The sequence below is a fragment of the Pinus tabuliformis genome, chromosome 6, assembly GCF_031772625.1.
Source record: "Pinus tabuliformis cultivar Carrire ecotype Pingquan chromosome 6, CPIR1, whole genome shotgun sequence".
NCBI lineage: Eukaryota > Viridiplantae > Streptophyta > Pinopsida > Pinales > Pinaceae > Pinus > Pinus tabuliformis.
The window spans coordinates 1,583,055,836-1,583,080,658 of NC_142292.1; positions in this window are offsets into that span (position 1 = coordinate 1,583,055,836).

Consider the following 24,823-nt stretch of genomic DNA (forward strand, 5'->3'; position numbering starts at 1 on the left):
CCTTTTATTTATGATAGAAGAAATCCATAGGAAAGTAAGCATGACAATTTGAGGAATTCATAAATTGGTATAAATTTATTTAGCTCAACCATAGGATTCATGTAATGAGCATAGTTACCAAGGAAACAAACATCACCAATCCCCAACTATTCTCATGAAATTCTTCTTATATGATTTCTTTCAGATATGGCATTCACTAGGATCCCCAACTAATACTATTATGGTTTGAAGTTGTGTTGAATATTTAGAACGACACTAAGTACAAAATGTGAGGAATATAATATAAACTAGTTTGTAGTGACCTCTGAATATTGCATCCTTAGCACTTAATTTTAATTTTAATTTTTATTTATTTTATTTAATTTTTATTTATTTATTTATTTATTTATTTTGTCTAATTCATCTTTCAGGAAGTCTAAGGTTATAAAAAAAAATTCTTTGTTCAATAAACAGACTCTGTTAGCTTTCTCTTTCTCTCTTTCAAGCAGTCTCGTGTAAATTTTTGTGGTTGATTGCTCCATCAATGTGTTGTGTGTTACACAATGATGTATTCTTGTCATGTGCATTGGATTGTTGTTGTATGATTGTCATGTGTGTTGCATCGTTGTGTATGTTGTAACTTGTATGTGTGCATATGTTTCTGTTATGTGTGTGGATATTTATTAACTATGATTAAGAGAGAGAGAGAGAGAGAGAGAGAGAGAGAGAGAGAGAGAGAAATACCATAAAGAAGAATGTGGTAGAGGAGGATATGGAATGGTGGTTGATGGGCAACTTTATCAACAAAAAATGCTTTCGCAGTGAGTTGGTATTTTTGTTAGTCTTGTCTTTGGTTATTTTTAAATTCATTACCCTTTTTATAATGGGTTGGATTTTTATATACATGAGCCACCAAAGCTTCCAACTCTTTTGCAGCCACGAATGAGGAGTTTCCAACTCTTTTGCAGGCACTAGTTTCCAGAATTTCCGTAACTAAACATTCTTGGGAAGCAAGGTTAGTATTCTCCGTTAATGGCCTTTTGACTCTAATAAAAGGTTAAAGCCATGTACAACATCAGCTATTTATTTCAGATTCATCTATTTAAGGCTACTAGGTAATTTATATTGGGATTTATGTGCACCTTACTACCATCTTTACCATTGCAATGAAGATTAGTCATGGATTCATTGAAATGGTGATCATAGAGCCACACATATTTTCTGTTTTTTTTCCAATACTCCATTCATTGTCAAGACGAGATATTCACAAGGAAATCTACCTTCCTTGAACTTTGGGAACATTGCATATCCAATCTTCTACAGAGTTAACTGTATTATTTGTATGATATAGGTGGCTTACTTTGGATACCTTAAAATTCAACATAGAGAGCTTTCATTTTGGACTATGCCTTTCATTTCCCATGCCCCACTTACTGCCTTACCACTTATCAAAATTCTCAGGAGCTAGGAGTGCCTATTTTTTTACAGTCTCCATATGGCTATAGACAATGCCACATATAGGCCTTTGATAAGAGAAATGCCTTCTTCTTTTTAGCCAATGCCACCGTTGGCTTAGGGGGTCTTGAACCATGTTTAGAGTTAGTTATTACAACCAACAAAAGCCTTCACTGTTGGCCCTTTCGGCAACAACCCGCGTAGTGCAGGCTGCAGTCTCACCCGAAGCAGTATTGGGGATGCAAGAACCAAGTTTCCGCATCTAGAGACTAGTGTGATGTCCTTCAATGCCTTGGATCTACCTTCGCGCAGATCACTACACTTCTAGTGCTTGTTACTGTAACTAAGTTAAAGCTTCCTTCTGATCTTCAGGAAGGTCCATGATCAGTCTTTATGGAACTTAAACAATCAATTTACCTACTTTCACGCATCAAAAAGTAACCCTAGATTGGATTTCTCATAGATCTACTTAATTCGTTAGAACACATAAGAGAAATGGCCTATAACTTGGTGAAAGTGGCTAAGAATTCATTTCACACATTATTAAGACAGATTCCATAAATCCGCATAGTATTCAATCATTATTTCATAAAACATATCATTAATCGACAACATATAATATAAATAGATACAATGGAAATACTTGGTAATTCTTCAAAAAGCAGTCTTTATTGATCTTCAATTCACTAATTACAGGCTCTTCTTACCCTGCTCACATAGCTGCAGGCTCCGCACACTTAGCTGTGGACTCTACCCAGGCCTCCTATGCACTCAGCTACAGGAGTCTTCCCTTCTCTATCTAAGCGCAGGAAGTAGAACCTTCCTTCCTTAGCTCTTGCCCGAGACAACAAAACTCTTCAATGTCGTCAATTCTCTATCAAAAATTACTTCTAAGACTCGCTAAGACTCAACTATTTATAGAATTTTCAATACAATGCCATGGTCCACAAACCATTGGTGAATCAAAACTGACTCAAAAATTTACCCAAAATAGCGGGCTAAGCCCCTTTGACACTTATTCATCTACATGCTCCACATCCATATGTCGCGGAGACTTTACATCTTTTACAAAATTCTTTACAAAATATGACTAATTTAACTCAATTATACCCCTGGGGACCCCATCCCAACATGCCCCCAATACAAAGATCATGACTCGCCCTCGAGTCACTCAACTAGTTTTTCCACTTTCTGGCGGAGTTCATTGAATGCCTTAGTCAAGGCTTGGAGCTCCACGATACTCTGCTCTGCTGCTTGCTATCCTTTCTAGACCAGTTTCTCTGTGGTTGGTCCCTCTACTACCAGTTGCATAGTCCTCTTTGTCTGCTACATTGCCTTTAGCTTCTCATGAATGTTCTGTGAAAATTGGAAGGCTTCCTCTATCCAAGGCTCAAGCCGTGCTCTGAGCAAGGATTTTTTTTTTCTGCAATTCCTATATCTGCAGCAATTTTGCTTTTCCTTCTTGCAATGTGCGAAGCGCTAGACTGGCACCAACATCCATGTTGTCGTACTGATCTGATCGTATTATTGTTGCACTTTCTTGATTTCTATGTTCAACTGCTACAACGTAGGATCCTCCTGCAATGTATCCCATAGGCCCATTACCTAAATGAAGAGTTGGTCGCAACCTTGAACTGCGACATCTAGTTGAGCCATGGATTCTTTTATCGTTGCACCTCTTTGTTCCCGAACATCCGGTAGTGTGGTCAGCTGCAACTTCAAGTGCAGCTCATCTATTTGCATCTGAATATCGAAAGTCACCTTATCGACCTTTTCCTTTGACGCGTGCACTGCAGCTACCAATTTACTCACTTTAGCAGAGGCCTCTGCATCTTCGAGTATATTCAACTCAAGTGTGAACTTGCAGGCCTACTCAATTACTGTGACTGGGTTCTGGCGTTGTGTCCGCAACTCCTCCTGTTCCTTTAGCACCTGAGTTTTTTCTACGAAAAGCTACTCGTTGTTGATTCAGAACTCACTAACAGAAGTGAGTGCGTGCTACTCTCTAATTTTCAACTCATCTGATACCCCCTACTGTAACACACGAAGAGACTCGAGTGGCAGCACAGTAAGGTCCATTCCTATTTCTTTCACCATGTGGAGCACCATGCGATCCTTGTTCGATTCCACGTGGACTGACCCCTATGGTAAAGGAAAGACTCTGAGATCGAGAGGCCATTTGATCTCTATGATAGTGCTACATCTCCCTGTAAGGCTTGCTTGCGCACTACTCACCTTTCCGACATCCACCTAAATCCTATTCTCCTGAATCTGGATCTCACATAGATCCTTTTGGACGCTTCCTAGCATCTGTATGTATTGCTACAACACCTCTGTCGTTGTGTCCCAAATCTTGTCGTCGATCTCATCGAGATCGCCTTTTGTCAACACCATGGGATCCAGATGTGTCTACTTGTCAGAACTATGCTTCTTTCGCGATCTTCCAGTTTGTTCCTGCCCTCATTTCTTCAGAATGAATAGGGTGATCTGCTCTTCACTGCCTCCTCCTTCCTACTCTGAAAGTTCTTGTTCATCAATGTGGGGTGTAGCAGACTTCTAACTCTCCTCAACTCCTTCCATTCCTTATTTTCCTACTCTTTAGCAGCACGCCCTTTTTCCATTTGAGCCTTCTCCGCAGCAGCCTTAGCAGCTTCCTTCTTCTTTTTTTTCTGCCAATGCGCACACATCCTTTTGAGTGGTATCCTTCTGCTTTTGGGCAGCAGATATTTCTGCGCATGTGATCATTCCTACATCTAATTCCATAGGCGAACACCATTCCTAAGGCCAAAGCCCCACAACTTCCTATATATCTGTGTCTGTCACCATATAAGGCAATTGGTGCCATTTCTGCTCAGGGTCTCTACGCTCTGATCAAGACCCTATGGAAACCATCTTTGAATTCTGCATAGGATGATAGCTATGCAAAAAAGGTGGGAGACAATAGTGGCCGCTGATTAACCACCATGTGAAGGTCCATATCCATCAAAACCCAAAAGATCTTATTTTCCTTAATATTCTCTAGACCTTTTGTGGCCCACAACAAGGCAAACCATGCTACCTCGGGTAATTCTTCTTTGTGTGGAGCTAACTGGCTATCCTCTAGTAACTTTGAAGCAACCAGAACGATTGACTATAGCAACCAGGCATAATAAAACGAAATTCTCTCCTCTTGAGCCTCTCGATAGTTCATGAGGAACTCCTGACAGAGATACTTGGCCCAGTTTTATTGTACACCCTTCACACACTGAGTTGCAACCAAGATGACCTGCACTGAAACTTCATTCGCACGACATTTTCTCATTAACTTGCTAGCTAGAATATGGGTAGCCAACTGTACTATTGAGTCTGAGATGGATGTGATAGAGTATCCTTGTGACTTTTTGATTAGACCAAATTCTTTCTTCATCTTATCTGCCAACTCTTTTTCTTTGGTTTTTCCTCCAAACTCTTTGGCATGGTTCACCCCTTTGTAAGGAAACCTTGATATTTTGTGGATCAACATGTATGTGATGGGGATAGACTCACCTAGCAATATGCACCCATCATGGACCAACGGAAGGAGCTAGCACTCACATATTGTGTTGATGCTGGAGTGATGATAATAAGGCACTAATATCATATTGAGCAACCCTAACTGCTCAACACCGCGGACCCACTTCATGGGCTTCAACATTGTAACCCCCATGTCATCATAGTATATCTTCATCATATACTTATGGGTTTCCAAGTGTGGAAACTTTACATGGTCCGCGATGTCCTAATCCTCCATCTTAAGCAACAGAATGCATGCTAGCCTAAGACCTTCAAACATGGCCTACTCAGGCAAAAAAGGTGTCAAAATTACAAATTTCCCTGAATCGGGATCTTTCGTTACTTAAGCTTTTCCCTTCTGCGGAGGGATATACTAAGGTAGCCTCGTCATAGGCTCCACCCCTTCGGTGTTGACATCCTTGATACCCTAGAATTCTTCCTCCTCTAGATCCATGACTTTCTCTAGTTGTTTATCCCGTTGTTCCTTTTGCCGCACCTCTGGATTCTTTCTTATCGACATTCACATTGACATTGGCTTCTTCTATTTGTCCTTTGCAGAGTGCTTCACATTTGCAGTGGGTTATTTTTCTTTTACAGTGGTGGGCTTCAACCGAGGCGATCTTGGCACTGTAGGCACAGAGGCAAGAGCTTCCATACTTGTAACTTTTGGTCCAGGCACGTCAAAAACTATAACACATGAACTCATAACCTCAGCAGGGTAAGTGCCAAGCATTCTTTCAATGAATAGCTCTCGGGTTGCTTCTGAACAGTTCACAAATGATGGGCACGACAAAAATTCTTCCCAGAATGCTTGACTCATATGCGTCAGGCAGAAAGAGGCTCCAGTAATTCTTAGAATGAAAAGTGTTCTCTATTGGACCAACATGCTCAATTTATAGGGGGATTTGAATTCAAATCCGACCATTCCTCCCAAATTCGGATAATAAATTTTGCTTGGGCGATAGATCTTGAAATATCTTTTCCTTAATTTTCGCCTCCCCATTCCTCTTAACTACTTTTTGGCCATCAAATCATGAATAGTAACTTCAATGGTCATTTTCCTATTGGTTTGTGGGACACCCTCCTTCATAGCGCAATGTCCTGAGCGCAACTTCAACTAGTGCAACCTCATCCATTTTCACGTAGCCCACTCTCTGACTTGTCCTCCAAACTATGCATTGTAGTTTATAGTCCCATTCTCCCTTGCAACTGCCTAGAGCACTAAGCCTATCTTGCTTCCATATAGTCATTGTGCAGGATCCCCCGTATATAGCTTCAACCTACTTCCATTCACTTTTCATGGAAAGGGCTCCCCATTCAACTTCATGAACTGAACTGTGCCACCATCCGTAATTTCCTTGATAGTGTATGGTCCTAACCAATGCATATGGAATTTACCTGGAAATTTAGTGAACTTACTGTCATATAACAACACAAGATCATTTACCTTGAATGTGCTAAGCTTGATATGGCGATCGTGCTATTATTTTTCACGTTCCTTCTATACTTGTTGGTGGAATCCTACCAAAAATTGATCCTCCTCTAGCTCCATGAGCTACGTGATCGAATCATCCAGGGCCTCGTGATCCACCATATCTTTCAAAGTTGTTATGTGCAGACTAGGCATAATGTATTCCATATGCATTACTGCCTCGACCCCATAGACTAATCTGAATGTCGTTTTCCCTATCAACTTCTTACAGGTTGTCCTATAGGCCCATAACACAACAGGTACGTGAAAATCCCAATCATTCCGCTGCGTGTTATAGATATTTGCCATCGCATTCTCGAAAATTTTGTTAAAACCATCGACTGTCCCATTTTCCTGTGGGTGATATGGTGTACTATTTTTATGGTAGACCTAGAATTCCTCTTTCAGCATGCTAATTGTTTCATTCAGAAAGTATGTACCCCTGTCACTCATCAAAATTTTCAGGAATCCAAACCTTGTTAAGACATGCTCAAACAAGAATTTCGTTGTCGTAGCCCCTATACTCTCTTTTACTGGTTGTGCTTCCGCCCACTTGGTTAAATATTCCATCGCAGTGATAATGTAGCGCGCACCCATTTTCTTTCTAGGGGGGATGAATTGGTCCGATAAAATCAATTCCCACTTCTCAAATGCCTGTCAAGAGACCTAAGGATGTAGCGGTAGGTCATCCCTTCACAATGGTTTTCCATTCCTTTGACTTTCATCTCACACCTTAAGTATGCTTTGGAATATTTATGCAATGTTGGCCACCATAAATATGCTCGCAAAATCATCTGCGTGGTTGCTTTTCCTACATAATGGCCTCCCGTAGCTCCTCCATGAGCCTCAGAGAGGATACTATCACACTCAAAGTCTGGCACATATCTCTGCAATATTTCATCTACACCCATTTTGTACAAATGTCTCGCAATGACCGAAGAATCGGTTGTGTGCACTACTAATTATTTCTTCTGCTGACTTGTATATCCTTTAGGTGCCATCCCTATAGTTAATAATTGAATAATATTATCAAGGTGGTTATTAGCTACGCGTACCGTAAAGAGATGTGTATTGGGAAACCCTTCCTCCAAATTACTGGGTTCTTCACCTGTTTCAATTCGTGACAGATGGTCAGGTCCATCATTCAATTTGCTCAGCTTCACAATGACTTGAAAGTCATACTCCTGAAATAATAAAAACCATCTCAAAATCTCTCCCCCGCCAACACAGGGTTGTTGACTAGGTATTTTAAGGCAGAATGATCTGTATACATCTTGAAATATCCTCCCAATAGACAATGCCTAAATTTTTGCAACGCGTAGACCATGGCCAACCTTTTGCGTTCAGTGGTTGAATAATTTTTCTCTACCTTTGATAACTTCCTACTCGCGAAGGCTATGTGATGGTCTAGTTCTCCCTCACCTCCCTGTTTGAGTACCGCACCCAACACAATGCAAGAAACATCCACATGTACATGAAACTCATTTTTCCAATCGGGAAATACCAAGATTGGCGCAGTTACCTTCTTTTCTTTTAACACATCTAAGATGCACTAACATTATTCATCCCAACAGAATGTCACATCCTTCTCGAGCAGTTTTTCCATGAGCACAGTAATTTGAGCATAAGATTTGATGAATTTTCTATAACATCCTATGTGTCCCAACGTCGCACATAGTCGCTTGATGTTCCTAGGGGCCTCCAAGTTCATAATCACCGCAATATTTATAGAGTCCACCATAAATCCTTTCTTGCACATAATATGACCCAGCAAGATCCCAAAAGGAACACAAAATATACATTTTTTCAAATTCAATGCTATCTAGTACCTTCGAAATGTATCCGACATAAGGCGCAGACTTGCTACATGGCGCTTCACCAAGAAAAACACCATCCAATCATCAAAGTACACTTCCAGAAACTTATGAATGAATTCTTTGAACGCCGCTATGACTACGCAAGAAAATATTGTAGGTGAGATCTTCAATCCAACTACATAACATTGTACTAAAAGCAACCCCAGTGAGTCTCGAAGTTGGTTTTTCTTCTATACTCTGGGGCAATCTTAATTTGATAATACTTAGAAAATTTGTCAGTAAAGGAATAGGCCTCCTACCCTCCGACATTTTTGAACACTTCATGTAAATGGCATCAGAAACAGATCATGAACATAGGCATCATTAAGCTTCCGTAGATCTACACAAATCCTTATTTCACCCTTTTACTTCTTCTCTTGGACCACCATTGGACTCACCCAATTAGACTCTTCAACAGGTTCAATAAGGCTTGCCTCCAGCATTTTATAGAGCTCTTGGCGAACCTTTTCATTATACTTAGGGTTAAGGCGATAAGGCCTCTATTTATTAGGCTTCACGTTCAACTTCAATATGATCTTCATAATGCCCAAATCACCAATTATGCCATTTAAATCCAAAAATTTAGTGGGGAAGAGATCCCGATATTCGCGAAGTAATTCAACAACTTTGTTTATTGTAGCGTCATCCCAATAGTCTCCAACCTTCGCAAAATTTGGTTCTTCTTCAGTGCCAATGTTTACTTGCTTCATTTTCAAAGGTGCAAAGATGTCTGCATTCCCTACTTGTGGGCCTTCAACTTCACGATGCCCTTCTGTCTCCGAAATATTGATATTCCTCGAGTCTTCTTCCTCCCCTTCAACGGTTACGTTATATCATTCCAATGCGTGGCACAGTTGGGCGGTCCAATCTGGTTGGGTCCATTCCATAGGTTCCTTCGATGTTCTAAAGATAACCGCTTTAATTTTTTGCAGTGCTCCATTGATTCTTACAAATCCATCCTCGAAGCTGAAATTCAATAAGAATCCCTCCTTCAATACATCCCATTATGTAGTGTCGTGGCGAAGCTCTATTTCAAGGTACTAGTACATGGGGATTGTATCCAATGTATGAAAAAATATGTGTACCCATTCTGGCTGTGGTTTTGTCCCCCATGCCTTAGTCCATTGTGTTGGGTCATCACGCAGATCATCCTTCCCATTGTACTTCTCAGTTATTCTATGATTAGCATGCCCAAATCATATCTTCATCATTCTCTTGTAATCTCACCATATAATAAATCTATCCTTATGTGTACCCCACTATCATGCGGGCATAGCGTGTAGCACCAATTCCAATGCTTGAAAGAAATGGTCTTCAGGGACTTCACACTCAAATTCATCTAAAATCAGATCTATGTCAGTTAAACCATCATGATAAGTTAACTTTCTTACCTTTGATGAAACACAGCGTAGTGACTTTGTCATCATGTTGCATCGCAATGTAGAAACTTCATGTAAGCGATTATGCCAATGCTCTAATTCCTCATCTAAATCAGAAGTGCAAGAACACTCCTAGCCCCATGCAATCCATCCATCTTTCGTTTGATTGATCCAATCCTGATCTCACGCTGTTATCTTGTAGATTTGATCCAGCTCATCATCACTTTCCACATAATCGCAGACTGGTACAATATAGTTCTCCCGTTCTACAGAATCCAATGGCACCATGACCCTAAGTGACTTTGTTTCAAACAACATTGTCCTCTTCTTCAGATTAATGACCCCATTCATATCAATAGTCTAGTCAATTCCTAGGAGCGCAGGGCAGAAATTATTGTCATCAATAATTTTTATAACTTTAAAGTCCACCACTGCACTTGTACCCTTAATATCAACCATTACTCCATATAAGTGTCCCATGAGCTTAATTGGAGACCACTACAGCACAAGCCTCCCCATCCTTTCCCATGTCTGTTTTGGTAGGACATCCGTATCAGACTCAGAATCCAAAACGACCTAGTCCATTTCATAATCACCTATCTGCGCTATTAGCCACATCTCTTGCCCTGTGCATGCCTTATGCTTACCGATTTTTATGATTGCGCCCTACTCCGAAGGAGTCTTTTCCTTATTGGCACACTTTTTATTAGGTCATGCAATCCTTGCAAAACCTTCTTGTCATGCAGTAAATTTATGCAGGTCTCCAAAAGGGTAGTGAGTACAAAAGGATCAACTTCTGCTAGCACACTGGTTTGTTGCATCTTGTCCTGGATTCTTGAGGTGGAGGCCTCAACAAATCTCTTCTTGGCTTCCATTAATGTTTCCTTAGCACGATTAAGATCAAAACCGACTTTTTTCTTTGGAGATTTGTGAACCCATCCGTCTTCTTCAGGTTGATTACCTTTATCTACTCCAGTTGTCATACCATTTCTTAGTACAATATTAATACTCTGGTCCTCCTCGTGGGGTTCAACCCTCATCATTTGTAAATTCTGTGTAGGCTGTTGAGGCTACGGTTTCTTCTCTTGCATCTTGCCTATTAACATTGGGAATTCTTCTATGGCATGGTCAAATTGTCTAAATTATTGACACGAAGGCTGTGTAGGATTCAGGCAACCTTGCACAAAGTGCCTCAGTTGTTCATAGTTGTAGCAAATAATTTGACCACAACCTCGACCAGGTTCTCCTCCTCGGCCTCATCCTTGACCCTGAAAACCCCCGCGCGCTCCTCCTGTGGCTTGATCTAGAGGTCGAGTTTCTTCTTGCATACAGTGAGTAGGGGTTCTTCCCATCATCAACTCATAGCTCCTACAGTGGTGCTCATCGTGACCCACTAATTTACAGAAATTACAGAACAACTGTTGAGGTGTCTGAATGAACTTTTGAAGGAAGTGGCAGTTATCTATCGCATGTTACAAAGTGACTTGACAAATGGCACACCATAGTGCATCTCTCATGCTTGGCTCGACTCGGGCTTCTGGATTCAGGGGGGCTGGCCCTCCCCCTATAAGATAGTGCACGTATACTGGGAAATTATCTTTAGCATGCCCGTGGCCCTTACACTTCAAGCACCACACCTCTGCATGCACTTCTGGCTTAGTTTCCTTTTCTTTCTCCAAACTTTGTAACTCTAGATGTAGGGTTGCTAACTACGACTAGATATCTCATACCCTAGGTTTGTATCCTGAATAGGTGATGCGTGCAGCCTCATCGCAATCTCCAAGGCTTCTACCTGTGTTGCTATCTTTTGATTTGACATAACAATTCTAAAATGGGGCAACAGTGACATGATGAACCAGTCATGATGCTAGCTATCTGAGATTTGCATGTTATCCTATCTGATCTGGTACTTCAGCCTCTGATCAAAGTCCCAAGATGTCTCCTCAACCTTCATCATAATTTCTTTAAATTCAATTACCGACTGCACCTCATATTAAGGCTTACTAAACTCTTTGTTCAAAGCTGTCTGTGTTAGGTCCCTATAATACTAGTGATTCCCCCATCACTATTGTTGTTGTATCCCTTATAAATATTATTGTGCCCCTATTTTCCCCATGTTGTTATTATTGTGCCGCATAGAATCCCTCTATTGTTATTTTCGTGCCTTTATATTATTATTGTTAGGTCGGCTTGGTTATATTGTGACCCCTTAGACTCCTATATATAGAAAGGATGTTTTGTCATTTCAATCACCAAAGAATTGTTCATTTGTGTAATGTAAAGGAGGCTTCCCCCTTGAAGAGGCTAAATTCTAAGGCATTGATCTATCTTTTCTATCTTTTTGTGAGTTGGTTTCATAACATTTGGTATCAGAGCTTTGCATTCTAGGGTTTCACTGCTCCAAACAAGTCATCGTGGCATTTTCACTATAACTTTTTTTGCGATGTTTCAGACACGAAAAAAAACCCATTTGGGTTGAAATTGTTCTAAACCTTGGGTCCAAAATTCAAATCTTTTTGCACTATATTTGAGGAGATATGATCTGAGGAAGTTGGCCTTTTTACAGACTCCTGAATTACATTCCAAACAGGTGACCTGGGGAAAATAATCATAACTTTTGTTTTGAGCATCATATTTAAATTTCATTAGAAGGTACAGAAAGTGGATGGTCTATAGTTTCCTGTGTATATTTTTCGAATCCTAATGTCAAAATAGTGACACGTGGTACTTCATACAAGTTCACTCTTCTGAAATGGTATATAATCATGTCATCTTAGGAGATTGTGCATAACTCTTTCTTGAAGAATCTAAATTCGATCAGACTGGTGGCATTGGAAAGAGGATGCATAGGGCTACTACAAGTTGCAATTTTAGAACTGGAAGATCCGAAATTACAAAGATACATTAGATGCAATATCAAGCTCCTACAAAGCAAAAAAAAAAAGGTGTGTAGATTTTTTTTTTTTTTTTAATTTTGTATAAGCTTGGTTTGAAAAATTAGTTTGAAGGAATTCAAAGGGCATAGTGAAGAATTATTATCGGTAATTGATGCCCTGAAGAAAGAAAATGGAAACACATAGTAAGCAACCTAAAAGCTCTAGCATGACACATGAAGAAGAGGAAGAAATGCAACATGATATATCAAAATTACGAGACCAAGTGCAACAAATGTCACTCGCACAAAAAGTAATAGAATCTAATATGAATGGTTTAAAGAAAGATGTAGAAGCTAAGATGAATGGTTTAAAGAAAGGCATAGAAGCTAAGATGAATGACGTGGAAACTAGGATGGACGATTTGAAGATAGATTTGAAGACATATTTGACAAAGTTTCTACAAGAATTTCTTACTAATAACGAAAGGGTAGTAAAGGAAACTCATGATCAAAACAAAATAAATGTTAATCATGATTTCATAGACTCTAACGTTGGATCGAATAACCACCATGTTCCAAAGATCAATATGAGGAAGTTTGATGGCAAGGATCCCACAACATGGATACTACAAATGGGGCAATTTTTCGATCTCCATAATGTGCAAAACACACAAAAGGTACGTATTGCAACTTTATATTTGGAACCAAATCAGTTTATATGGTATCGTTGGCTTTTCTTTCGTAAACAAGTTGTCACTTGGGAAATTTTTACAGAAGAAATGACAGCAAATTATGACGATACAAAAAGAAACACTTTTTTTAGCCAAGTGATAAACCTCAAACAAAAGGGTTCAATGATGTAGCACATTGAGGAATTCCAAAAATTGAACATAAGGGTAAAAGATATTCCAGAGGAGCATAGGATTTATGTGTTCATAGGGACTTTAAAGGATAATATCCAACATGAGGTTCGCCTTTGGGAACCTGATTCATTGGAGATGGCATTCAGGTTAGCAAGAAAAATGGAAAGCAAAATTATGGCAACCAGAAAGCCTACCACTCACAACTTTAAAGATGAAAGTGTTGTTGCCCCTAGCCTTCCACAACCTACAAGGTTGACACCACAACAATTGGAAGAAAAAAGAGAAAAAGGGCTTTGTTACAGTTGTGATAGAAAATACATTAAAGGTCATAAGTGTGCTGAGAATAAATTATTCAACATAGATTGTGAAGAAGAGGAAGAAAAGGAACAAGAAATTTCAAAAGAAGAGGATAAACTCTAGGAACAAACCCTAGATAAAGAAGAAATGAATCCGACCATATCTTGTAATGCATTGGCTGGAATTACCACTCCTCAAACCATCAAGATAGAAGGACATATCAAGAAGAAAAGGGTAATAGAGTTGATTGATTCAGGAAGTACCCACAATTTTATTCATTGTAAGATAGCAAAAGAATTGAATTGCTTCTTATATCCAACACCAGAGTGTCAAGTGATAGTTGCAAGCGAAGGAGCCATAAATTTCTCTGGAAAGTGCCATAATATCAAGCTATCCATGGGAGAATATGTATTGAATAGCCCAATGCTTTCCATTCCAATGGGTGGTGTTGATGATGTACTAGGAGTCCAATGGCTACAATCCTTGGGTACAATAGCTTTTAATTTTCAAGAACTTTTCATCAAATTTTCTGTGGAAGGAAAGGAAGTCGAATTAAGGGGTATTGTAGGGAAAATGAGAAAGATAATCAGCTCTAACGGTATGACAAAGCTTCTAAAGAAGGAACAATGAGGTGTAATTTCACAATTATGTTCGCTAGATGTTTCCACATCGAAATCATCTATTTCTCCATATCTCCAAAAAGTCTTGGACAATCATTCCAAGGTATTTGAGACTCCCAAAGGTCTCCCACCTATTCGTGATCATGATCATGCTATTCATTTGATTCTAGGAAGTGTCCCTCCAAACATCAGGCCATACAGATATCCTTATGCCTAAAAGAGTGAAATTGAACGAATGGTTGCAGAAATGCTAGAGGCTAGTATAATTCAACCTAGTCAAAGTTATTTCTCTACTCCAATAGTATTGGTGCACAAGAAGGATGGATCTTGGCGCATGTGTATAGATTATAGGGAGCTCAACAATCTCACTATTAAAGATAAATTTCCCATTCCTGTCATTGATGAATTGCATGGATCAATTTACTTCACCAAGTTGGATATTCGTTTAGGATATCATCAAATCAGAATGAAGACTAAAGACATTCCGAAAACAGCATTTAGAACTCATGAGGGTCATTATGAATTTTTGGTCATGCCTTTTGGCCTCACCAATGCACCTTCTACATTTCAAGGTTTGATGAATTCCATTTTCAAACCCTTCCTGAGAAAATTTGTGTTAGTATTTTTTGATGATATACTAATCTACAACAAGTCTTGGAAGGATCATGTTGAACATGTTGACAGGGTGCTCAAATTATTGAAGGAGAAACAATTATATGCAAAAATCTCCAAATGTTTATTTGGAGTACAAGAGGTGGAATATCTGGGTCATATTGTATCTCATGAAGGTGTTAAGGTAAACCCTAGCAAAATTAAAGCCATTAAGGAATGCAAAATCCCCACATCCATAAAGCATCTGCGAGGATTTCTCGGGTTGACAGGGTATTATCGCAAGTTTCTTAAGAATCATGGGAGAATAGCAGCACCGCTAACAACATTATTGAAGAAAGATGCATTTTCATGGACCTCAGAAGCAACAAATGCCTTAGAACATCTTAAAGAGGCAATGTGCCAAACATCGGTCTTAGCTATACCAAACTTCACAAAAACCTTTATTGTGGAATGTGATGCTTCAGGAAATGGAATTGGTGTTGTTTTAATGCGAGATGAAAGACCCATTGCTTTCGAAAGTCGTCCAATCAAGGGAAAGTATTTACAGAAAGCTATTTATGGGAAGGAAATGTTGGCAATACTATATGCACTTAAGAAATGGCGAACCTACTTAATGGGAAGACACTTCAAGGTAAAAAAGGATCATGATAGTCTTAAATACCTTTTAGAACAAAGATTATCCTCTGAAGAGCAACAAAAATGGGTCACAAAGATGTTGGGTTATGACTTTGAAATCATCTCCAAAAAAGGGAAGCAAAATGTTGTGGCAGATGCACTCTCAAGAAAGGATGAGGATGTGGAAGCATTATTGTGCGCCATTTCTATTATCCAACTAGATTGGATAAATGAAGAAAGGGAGGAATGGAAGAATGACGAAGAAGTGTGGGCACTTATTCAAAAGCTACAACAATATTCCAGTACATCTGATACATTTAGCTGGAACAATGATTCGTTATGGTACAAATTTCACTTATACCTCTGTAAGAATTCCCAACTCAAACAAAATATTCTTATGGAATTGCACACTTCTCCCTTAGGAGGGCACTCAATATTTTTAAAAACTTACCACAGGGTTAAGAAGGGATTTTTTTGGGATGGCCTTAAATCAGATATTCAAAAGTTTGTGGCTAAATGTTTGGTTTGCCAACAAAATAAAGTTGAAACAATTAAGACCCCAGGTCTATTACAACCTTTATCCATTCCAAGCCAATGTTGGGAGGAGGTTTCAATGGATTTTATCACAGGTTTACCCAAGTCTGAAGGAAAGAGTGTCATCATGGTGGTAGTTGATAGACTTACCAAGTATGCACACTTTTGTGCATTGTCACATCCATTTAAAGCCAGTACAATTTCTTCTGCATTTATGGAAACAATTCAAAAGCTACATGGAAACCCAAAGATTACTGTAAGTGACAGAGATACCATTTTCACTAGAAATTTTTGGACATAATTATTTTATTGTCTTGGTACTCAATTAGCTCATAGCTCATCTTATCATCCTCAATCTGATAGGCAAACTGAGATAGTAAACAAATGTTTGGAAGGATATATTTGTTGCTTTGTATCTGATAAATAGACAAAATGGGTCAAATGGTTGCCTCAGGCTGAATGGTGGTATAACACTTCCTTCCGTACTGCAGAAAAAATGACCCCATTTATGGAACTTTATGGATATTAGCCACCATCCATCACATCATATTTAAGAGAAAATTCTAAGGTTCAAGTAGTGGAACATCACATCGAGCATCAATAACAAGTTCTCCAACTCTTAAAGGATAACCTCATGTTGGCATAGAATAGAATGAAACAACAAGTAGATCAACATCACAGCGAAATAAGTTTTGATGTAAGTGACTGGGTATTCCTATGATTAAAACCATATAAACAAATGTCCCTCAAGCAATCTAAGAAGGATAATAAATTATCAGCAAAGTATTATGGTCTGTACAAGGTGTTGCAAAATATTGGTACTATGGCATACAAATTGGAGCTTCCTACAGCTTCTCGAGTGCAACCAGTTTTCCATGTTTGATGTTTAAAGAAGGTTATAGGCGACAAGCTCCCAGTTCAAACAATATTGCCAGAACTTGACGAGGAAGGAAAAATTATATTGGAACCGGAAGCAGTCACAGAAGCAAGAACTCGACAGCTATGAAATCAATCAATTTCGGAGTATCTCATCAAGTGGAAGAACTTATCTGCTGAAGATTCCACATGAGAGGATGAGAATTTTATACAGAAGCATCCATAACTACTTAAGCATTGAAGACAACACTTTTTTGAAGGAGAGGGGCATATTAGGTCCCTATAATACTAGTAATTCCCCCATTACTATTGTCGTTGTATCCCTTATTAATATTGTTGTGCCCCTATTGTCCCCATACTGTTATTATTGTGCCCCATAGAATCCCTCTATTGTTATTTTTGTGCCTTTATATTATTATTGTTAGGTCGACTTGGTTATATTGTGACCTCTTAGACTCCTATATATAGAAAGGAGGTTTTGTCATTTGAATCATCAAAGAATTGTTCATTTGTGTAATGTAAAGGAGGTTGCCCCCTCTAAGAGGCTGAATTCTAAGGCGTTGATCTATCTTTTCTATCTTTTTGTGAGATGGTTCCATAACAGTCTGAGTTTCTACTAGCGATGCCTGAGGATTGTCATCATAATACTTAATGTACTAGATTAGCACATGATCCTACAAGGCAGTAACCAACTATGCCTTATTTATATTATCATCGGTGATTTGCTACATTGTCCATACAATGTTCGCAATAAACCAACACTGTTATGGATGTTCACTCCCTATGCCCTTGAAGATCAACATATTCATTGCATTTGCCATGTTGAATGGTGGTGGTGGAGATGAAGGTGTGGACGAAGGTGTATGTGGTAGAGGTGACGGTGGAGGTGGAGTGGATGTATGATGTGTTCTAGGAATACCCTAAGTTATTAGCTAAACAACAATTTGCGGCGTAGTCTACACCGCCACTTTGTCATCGCATGAAGGTGGTCCAATCAATGGGCTATATTTTGGTCCTGATTCTACATGATTTCTAAAGAATCTTCCACTTCGAGTAGCTCGAAACATCAAGGTAATGGAATTACTTGCTTTTCACATAATAGCATTTTAATCCAAGTATTCAATGACTTTAAGTACTTACCTCGCGGTCCCTTGAAGAATCTGCGCTCCGCTTTGTTATAGTTGACGGAGGTGTCAACTGTAAATTCCATAACAAACCCTCCTAGAATTCGATCAAGCCAGTGATCAACATCCCATCCAATCTTGTTTTTAGAGGCTTCTAATTCTCACACCAATTCTGGAGTCCACACTATAGGACTATCGAGCTTCCACCTTCCTTCTCTGTTTGTCAGTTTAGCTAACCACTTATATAGTTCAATAGGGAAGGTGTAGAAGAAGATTTTGTGTCTCTGTATATAGATATCTATTCAACTAACCCTCCTTTGACAGGCATGGATTCCTATTTTCTTGACCCGTGAACCTTTCTATCCAACCACTTTCCAATTTATTTCTTGGTCAGATTCCAATGATGTGACATCACACATCTTTTTTAGGAAGATCCTGGTCCTGGCAATGGAACCATTTGTTGGCTTAGGGGGTCCTAACCCAGGTTCAAAATTAGTTATGTCAACCAACAAAACCCTTCACTGGTGGCCATTTCAGCAACAACCCTCGTAGTGAAAGCTGCAGTCTCACCCAAAGCAAAATTGGGGGATGCAAGAACCAAGTTTCCACAAATACAGACTAGTGTGATGCCCTTCTGCGCCTTGGATCTGCCTTCGCGCATATCACTACACTTCTATGGCTTGTTATTGTAACTAATTTAAAGCTACCTTCTGACCTTCGCGAAGGTCCACAATCAATCTTTGCCGACCTTAAACAGTCGGTTTACCTACTTTCGTGCATAAAAAAGTAACACTAGATTGGATTTCGAGTAGATCTACTTAATTCGTTAGAACACATAAGAGAAATGACCTATAACTTCATGACAGTGGCTAAGCATTCATTGCACACATTATTAAGACATATTCAGTAAGTTTGTGTAGCATTCAATCATTATTTCATAAAACATATCATTAATTGACAGCATATAATATAAACAAATATGATGGAAATACTCAGTAATTCTTCAAAAAACAATCTTTATTGATCTTCAATTCATTGATTATAGACTCTACTTACCCTATGCACATAGCTGCAGGGGTCTGTGCACTCAACTGCGGACTCTACCCAGACCTACCACGCACTCAGCTGTAGGATCCTTCCCTTCTCTATCTAAGAACAGGAAGCAGGACCTTCCTACCTTAGCTCTTGCCCAAGCCAACAAAACTCTTCAATGTCCTCAATTCTCTATCAAAACTTACTTTTAAGACTCGCTAAGACTCAACTATTTATAGACTTTTCAATACAATGCCATGGTCTGCGGACCATGGGTGAATCTCAAAACCGACTCAAAACTTTACCCAAAATAGGGGGCTAAGCCCCTTTGACTCTTATTCATCTACGTGCTCCGCATCCACATATCACGGATAATTTATAACTTTTACAAGAAATTTTACAAAAATTGACTATTTTAACTCAATTCTACCCCTAGGGACCCCATCCCAATGACCACTTCTAGGCCTTTGGGAAGAGAAACACCTTTTTCTTTTTAGACAATGCCACTTCTAGGCCTCTAAGAATATAAACACCTTCTACTTTATTATTGGTTTCCTTTTGTAGATGTAAGAAGTAGAAAAAACCTAGAACAAATATGCTATGATGGTCCCAAATGACTCCACTTACTTTACATGTTACAATGGTCTTGTACGAGTCCACTTGCTTTAGCTTCACTTGGTTACCTTTAGTTGCTCATTCAAACTTCAACCTAAACCACCCCACCTCCGACTTGATTCATGGATGAGGTTTTCTGACCTGACTTTTCCTAGAAATTGGGTTGTTAGGATTGAACTCAATCTTCAAATCATTTAATATTTTAACCACCTTGATGGACGAGATAGATTTGAGGCCTTCTAGCCCATGTTCACTGATTTCCTAATAGCTTTGAGAGCGTCTAACCAAAAATTCTCTAGGCTCTAGGATTTTTCTTCAAGGTTACTCAAGTTTCTTTCTTTCCAAAGGGACCTCATTATAAAACATTAACTACCAAAATTTTGAAAGAGAATGGGTTTTCCATGTGTCATTCCCCTGGAAGAAAAAAGGGAACTTGGCATTTTCTTGCAATATTTTATTTGATAAAGTATCCTCTCATAGTTTGCAGTCTTTCTAATCTATTTCACAATTTAAGAGAATGCGGTCATATAGTTGGACTTCTTAATCGCCACCAACGACACATATATAATATGTTGATTGAAATTGATGGTAGGATGCTTTTAGAATTGTTTTCCATGATCTAGACTAATTACCTTTAGCTTATTGTTGTTAAACAATTATTAATTCAAATTCTCCAAATACTATTAGGGCAAGGCATAATTATAAGGCTTGCCTCATTCATTGCCTTACTCTACAATAGGAGATTCAGGGTCAATTTATTTCCCCCCCTATAAAGTCTCAGAGATCAATATTTTAACTTATCATATTGATTCACATTTTTCCTTATAAACTCTCCAGTATATTATTCCTTTACTTATAACAAAAATTGATATTTCCCTAGCTTTAAGAGAATGTAAATTCTTCTCATAAAGGCTCTTAGTGTTTGTGATCCCTTCAAGGCTCTAAGTGTTCATGATCCCCTCCATGGGAGAAAAACTCATGGAAATCCAATGGCTTCTTGTAGTAAGGGGATTGAACTATTATTCTTTTAAATGTCATTTTTTCTTATCTCCCCCTTGTTGGTTCTCAAATTTCCCTAGTAAACAATGACAACCTGAGAAGACATTCACTAAGGATTCCAAGAATCCTCCCGCTCTAGGTGACAGGGGTTGACCTCCCTTTGACCACAGGGGGTATTCTATGGTAGTAATGTTGATTAAATAAATTTTATTTAAAATAAAAATGACTAAGTCATATTAATGATAATGATATTCTTATAAATAATGTTTTTCGGGAAAGATAGCTGGTAGGCACATAACACATGAGACTTATTAAATTAAGATATCATTAATGACTAAATAAAGTTTAAATTAATATATCATAACTCACACACAACATTAGGGTTAGTACAAATTGAAATTAAAATAAAAGGAAAAGGAAAAAAAATTATGAAAAGATTTAGCTTAAATGAATTTTAATTGAAATGTTATAGTTGAAACAATACGGCATCAAGTGCTATTATTATTCATCCCGCAACAAAACAAATAAATTATTTCATCTAATTTTCCTAAATAGTAAATATTGGAGGAAAAACTAAACCAATTTTAATGTGTTGGAGATTGAACAATATGATCATGTAAAGGCATTGCTAATCACCACATATTAACAGTGCAATAAATTAATGAAGAACGAGAAATCAATTTAAAAAGAGAAATAAAATAGGACTGGTTGTATGGCATTTAAATTTATTGTGCAAACAAAACCCCAGATAGCATGTGTCATTTTAGACTTCAATTTTCAACAAATAAACTTAAATATCGTGTATTTGAAGGCATCTAAATCATTTATGCATTCAGGACTATTGTATAATCAAGTTATATCAATAATCTGTATAATGAACTAGTAAATAAAACCTCACATAAAAAGAACAAATAAAAAGAGAAGAAATAATATATATTATTAATAAAAATCCTCATAGTCACAATGAGCAACATCATTATAGCAAGTACATGATGGTTGTATAAATAATAAGTCTTCATCTCGAGCCCACCATCCTTCACTTTGCCAAAAAAATCTTGAAAGAAAACCCTTATGTTTTCTTTTATATTTATGGGCATTAATGTCCCATTTTGTTCTTGTAACGTCCCAATATAAATCTACATTAATAACAATAGTTTTGTCTAAATGAAATATATATTCAATCTTTTAAATGGGCTTCCACTCACATCTCTTATATAATAAGTCTTTTAAATAGTTTTCCCGCATTAAAAAAAAAGATATGAATTAGTTCTCTAATATAAAACATAATAATAAATGAAATTAAAATATAAACTCACCCTTATCCCCATAAAAATATTTCACGTAGCTTTATAAAATAAATTTTATTTTATTTTATAAAAAATTCCCACTACATAAAACATTAGGTTATAAATTATGTATTTAACATAAATTTATTTTCCAGAAATTTCAACACAACATAGGATCCAAAATATTAAAAGTATATTAAATTTAATATTGTTTTCCCTCTGTCCACGGGGTCTTGGATAGATGGTGACCAAGTGCTCTATTAAGGCACTCCTTGATGTGCACTGGTTCAATTCTGTTCCCCGATCAGGGTGATATGTTGGACATGATGAAGATATAGTCATACCAAACTTACAAAAATAAAAATAAAAATGTTTTCCCTTTCAAAACATTGAATTCTTGTCTTTGCATCTCTATTAAATATGTAATGAAACCTCAACACTCCTTCCATGTTACAAATAAATTTACACCTACACATTTTACATTCAACCATTAAAAAATGTTACAAGTTTAAATTGAAGCAAATCTTAAATATATATATGTATGTTGAGTTTTGACTATAAAATATAAATCTAATTATATGTTAACTTTTAAATATCATTAACCATATAATTTTATATAAAACTTAATAATATATATATATATATATATATATATATATATATATATATATAATTAAGTTTCAAATAATACATATTATATACAAATTTCAATATATAATTAAAATTTTAATCAAAATATATATATATATATATATATATATATATATATATATATAATACATAAACCATTTTTAAATATATAAGTTTAAATAATATACATTATATTGGAACTTAAACCAGAATAATAATATATGTTACATATATATTAAAGCTTCCCCAACCTTGTATATTATGGTTTTTTGGGCCAATGGGAAGGTAGTTAAAAGGAACAAGACGAGATCCAAAATAATTCTAACTATTATACAGACAAGAATGTGTGTTGCCACTTTTAAGCATGGTTTTGAATAAGGTTGGTGAGAAGCAGAGTTTAGAGCTTCCATACTTGTAACTGCTGGTCCTAGCGCGTTAGAAATAGCAGCACTTGAACTCATAGCTTTGGTGGGGTTAGTGCCAAGCATTCTTTCAATGAATAGCTCTCGGGTTTCTTCTGAAAATTTGCAAATGAGGGGCGCGACAAAAATTCTTCCTAGAATGCTCAACTCATATGCATCAGTCAAAAAAAGGCTCCAGTAATTCTTAGAATGAAAAGTGTTCTCTATTGGACCAGCATGCTCAATTTATAGGGGGATTTGAATTCAAATTCGACCGTTCCCCCAAGTTCTGATAATAAATTATGCTTTGGCGACATATCTTCAAAGATTTTTTCCTTAATTACTGCCTCCCCACTCCTCTTAATTGCTTTCTGGCTGTCAAATCATGAATAGTAACTTCAATGGTCATTTTCTTGCTGGTCTGCGTGGCACCGTCCTTCATAGCGCAACATCCTGAGCGCAGCTTCAACTGGTACACCCTCATCAGTTTTCACGTAGCCTGATTGCTACCTTGTCCTCCAAACTAGGTAGTGTAGTTTATAGTCCCGTGCTCCCTTGCAACTGCCTGGAGCACTAAGCCTATCCTGCTGCCATATAGTCTTTTTGTAGGATCCCTTGTATATAGATTCAACCTGCTTCCATTCACTTTTCCTAGGAAGAGCTCCCCATTCAACTTCGTGAGCTGAACTGTGCCACCATCCGTAATTTCCTTGATAGTATATGGTCCTAACCAATGCATCTGAAATTTACCTGGAAATTTAGTGAACTTACTGTCATATAACAACACAAGATCATTTACCTTGATTGTGTGAAGCTTGATATGGCGATAGTGCCATGATTTTTCGCGTTCCTTCTGTATGGGTTGGTGGAATCCTACCAAAAATAGATCCTCCTCTAGCTCCATGAGCTACGCGAGTCATTCTTCCATGGCCTCGTGATTCGCCATATCTATCAAAGTTATTATGTGCAGACTAGGCACAATATATTTCATAGGCATTACTACTTTGACCCCATAGACTAATATGAATGACGTTTGCCTTGTCAACTTCTTACAGGTTGTCTTATAGGCCCATAACATAGCAAGTACACACAAATCCAAATCATTCCACTGCATGTTACAGATCTTTGTCATTGTGTTCTCGAAAATTTTGTTAAAACCATCGACTATCCCATTTGCCTGCGGGTGATATGGTGTACTCTTGTAATGGTAGACCTAGAATTCCTCTATCAATGCAATAATTGTTTCATTCAGAAAGTACGTACCCATGTCACTCATCAAAATTTTCGGGCATCCAAGCCTTGTTAAGACATGTTCAAACAAGAATTTCGCTACCATAGCCCTTATATAGTCTTTTACTGGTTGTGCTTCCACCCACCTGGTTAAATATTCTGTTGGAGTGATAATGTAGCGCGCACCCATTTTCTTTCTAGGGGGGTGAATTGGTCCAATAAAATCAATTGCCCACTTCTCAAAAGCCTGTCAAGAGACCTGAGGATGTAGCAGTAGGTCATCCCTTCACGGTGGTTTGCCAGTCCTTTAACATTCATCGCATGCCTTACAATATGCTTTGGAATCCTTGTGCAATGTTGGCCACCATAAACCTATGCACAAAATCATATACGTGGTTGCTTTTCCTGCATAATGGCTACCTGCATCTCCTCCATGAGCCTCAGTCGGGATACTATCACACTCAAAGTCTAGAACATATCTCTACAATATTTCATCTGCACCCATTTTGACCAAATGTCCCACAATGACTGAAAAATCGGTTG